Source organism: Oncorhynchus masou, unplaced genomic scaffold (assembly GCF_036934945.1).
Source record: "Oncorhynchus masou masou isolate Uvic2021 unplaced genomic scaffold, UVic_Omas_1.1 unplaced_scaffold_7784, whole genome shotgun sequence".
Classification (NCBI taxonomy): Eukaryota; Metazoa; Chordata; class Actinopteri; order Salmoniformes; family Salmonidae; genus Oncorhynchus; species Oncorhynchus masou.
This window is the reverse complement of record NW_027014253.1, coordinates 10483-13926: the sequence shown is the minus strand read 5'-3', so window position 1 is coordinate 13926 and position 3444 is coordinate 10483. Positions and strand designations below refer to the sequence as shown.

The 3444-nt window shown below is 40.9% G+C and overlaps 1 pseudogene; it reads left to right on the top strand.

Moving 5' to 3' along the window:
* Nucleotides 1–6: 6 nt before the first annotated feature.
* On the top strand, nt 7–3238 carry LOC135537436 (interferon-induced very large GTPase 1-like; annotated as a pseudogene).
* Nucleotides 3239–3444: the final 206 nt, after the last annotated feature.

The window sequence follows — 3444 nt, the reverse complement described above, 5'->3', positions numbered from 1 at the left end:
ATCAAGTGCTCACAAGCAAGTACACTAGAAAGAAAAGTGCTGGCTTTGCTTCAAACGTGTAAACAGAACAAATCTGTCCTATCGGATGAGGCCCTCAGAGATGATTTTGAAAGAATGTGGAAGAAAACTCTGTCTGAGATTAAATTCAGAGGACTCCCAAGAAGACATGTTGCTCAGGATGCCTCCAGAATTTTACATGACCATTTATCTATGAGGTCGGGTTACGTCAATAGTATGTTGGTTGGAAACAGCTTGGTTGATTGTGGGAAGACACCCTTTGTTGTAGAGTCAGGGGATTGGTGGCCGAAGACTAAAGGCTTTGTGATGCGCTTGAATAGAGACCATCTCAGGATGAAATTGCAAGAGTTGTGTGACAACATCATAAAAGGTGTCAGGAGTTTATAACCCAGAAGGTGAAAAACAAAACAGATTACCATGATACTTTCATCAAAGAGCTGCTTGAAATAATTGATGAAACATCTCAACAAAACAAGAAACGTAAAGTTCCTGAGGAATGTGAGGTTAAACTGAAGCTGCACATCTGTGGCATAGCAGCAAGAACATTTCAGAAGAAACATGATGATTTCATTGCATTCAATGACCCAAGGAAGTGTCTGGAACAGTCTAAGAACAAGTACCTTACTGAGTTCATAGACTTGTTTCATAACCGAGACCAGTGCCTAAATAAAGCTGAGGACTTCACAAAGCTCTGTCTACAGCCAGCTGTACAGGACTATGTGACCAAAATGATATGTCCTGATGTGATTGATGAAGTGAAGACCGGTAAAGGGTCAGAGGATTACAGCACCCGAGGAGCTTTCCAGTTTTCCATTTTGAAACAACTCCTGGCTGATGGAGAATATGAGAAATATAGAGAATACATAAACCGATATGAAAGTTTTGTGAAGGACTGGCTGTTTGACCACATTGTTCAACAACTCTCAAAGGACAACAGACTAGAGAAATTGGAGAATAAACATGTTTCAGAGATAGTCAAGATCATCACTGCGGCAATTTCAAAGATTAGAAACACAACCCACACTGTAAAATATATCAAGACATTCATTCAGAATATGTGCTGTGCCCTTGAAGAAAAGCTTGTTTTTCCAAAGGATGCTCTGGATTCCATCATGACTCTGAACTACTCTGCTAACACAGAACAGTTTGCTGACGACCTCACAGGGTTTGTGGGAAAAATGGAACAGTCACTGGCAGCTAAATATGAGAAGGAAGGAGACATCAAAGAGAGACTCAAATCTCTGCCATTTAAGCCTCAGGACAAGATGTTCACCAGTCTGATTGGATGTGGCAAGCAATGTCCATTCTGCTGTGCACCTTGTGAAGCAGGAGGCAAGGAGCATGCCAAACACTTCACCTCTATTCACCGTCCACAAGGTGTCACTGGTTGGGTGAATTTAAAGACAACTGTGTTAAGAACTGACATATGTTCATCCTCTGTGATTAGTGACAGAAAATTCAACACAAACCTGACTGAAGGCAAACCTCACCCCTACAAGGACTACCAGACACATTACCCTGACTGGATTATAACTGGAGATTCCAGCATTGAGGCTTCAGACTACTGGAAGTATGTGATGGTCACATTCAATGAGACAATTGCTAAAGACACACATGCACTTCCTGCTGATATCCCAGAGGACTGGAAGGCATTAACAACTGATGATGCACTGAAGAGCTTGAAAAACGCATTCAACATGAAATAAAGTGGAAAACGATATCATGATTCTTCTTGACTCAAACTTATAATTGGCCAATCAAAGATTTCAGACATGGCAACCAGAAATATCTCACCAAGCATGAACATTTTTTTTAAATCAAAAAGCCAGAAGCTGGTCACTTCAACCAAGTACTTGTGAAAAAATGGCTAATCTCTCAATTCCAATACAATTTCATCATCGCACAGCTGATTGGGTAATTTTTACCTTTAACTTATCTTGATTGGTTTGTTGAAGGAAAAAACTATTAATCAAAAAGTACCACCTTTCACAATCATAAAACACTAGTAACATATTAGACTAAACTTGGATACTGACCATCCAAAAGATTCCACGGAACTCTTACCAGATAGTTGCAGATAAAAGCCTATATTATATTGGCATATCAATGTAGGAACACATGTCGCTACAGGAAACACCTTCATCAAGGCCTTGTAGCAAGGGTAGTGTTTGAGTGGACATCACTGACTGACAGATACCTGCAGTATAGGAAGGAAGGAGGAGTTATACCATATTGTAGACTGACAGATACCTGCAGTATAGGAAAGAAGGTGGAGTTATACCATAATGTAGACTGACAGATACTTGCAGTATAGGAAGGAAGGAGGAGTTATAGCATAATGTAGACTGACAGATACCTGCAGTATAGGAAGGAAGGAAGGAGGAGTTATACCATAATGTAGACTGACAGATACCTGCAGTATAGGAAAGAAGGTGGAGTTATACCATAATGTAGACTGACAGATACCTGCAGTATAGGAAGGAAGGAGGAGTTATACCATAATGTAGACTGACAGATACTTGCAGTATAGGAAGGAAGGAGGAGTTATACCATAATGTAGACTGACAGGTACCTGCAGTATAGGTAGGAAGGAGGAGTTATACCATACATACTGTAGCCTGACAGATACCTGCAGTATAGGAAGGAAGGAGGAGTTATACCATACATACTGTAGACTGACAGATACCTGCAGTATAGGAAGGAAGGAGGAGTTATACCATAATGTAGACTGACCGATACCTGCAGTATAGGAAGGAAGGAGGAGTTATACCATACATACTGTAGACTGACAGATACCTGCAGTATAGGAAGGAAGGAGGAGTTATACCCTACATACTGTAGACTGACAGATACCTGCAGTATAGGAAGGAAGGAGAAGTTATACCATACATACTGTAGACTGACAGATACCTGCAGTATAGGAAGGAAGGAGGAGTTATACCATACATACTGTAGACTGACAGGTACCTGCAGTATAGGAAGGAAGGAGGAGTTATACCATAATGTAGACTGACAGATACCTGCAGTATAGGTAGGAAGGAGGAGTTATACCATACATACTGTAGACTGACAGATACCTGCAGTATAGGAAGGAAGGAGGAGTTATACCATACACACTGTAGACTGACAGGTACCTGCAGTATAGGAAGGAAGGAGGAGTTATACCATAATGTAGACTGACAGATACCTGCAGTATAGGTAGGAAGGAGGAGTTATACCATACATACTGTAGACTGACAGATACCTGCAGTATAGGAAGGAGGAGTTATACCATACATACTGTAGACTGACAGATACCTGCAGTATAGGAAGGAGGAGTTATACCATAATGTAGACTGACAGATACCTGCAGTATAGGAAGGAAGGAGGAGTTATACCATACATACTGTAGACTGACAGATACCTGCAGTATAGGAAGGAAGGAGG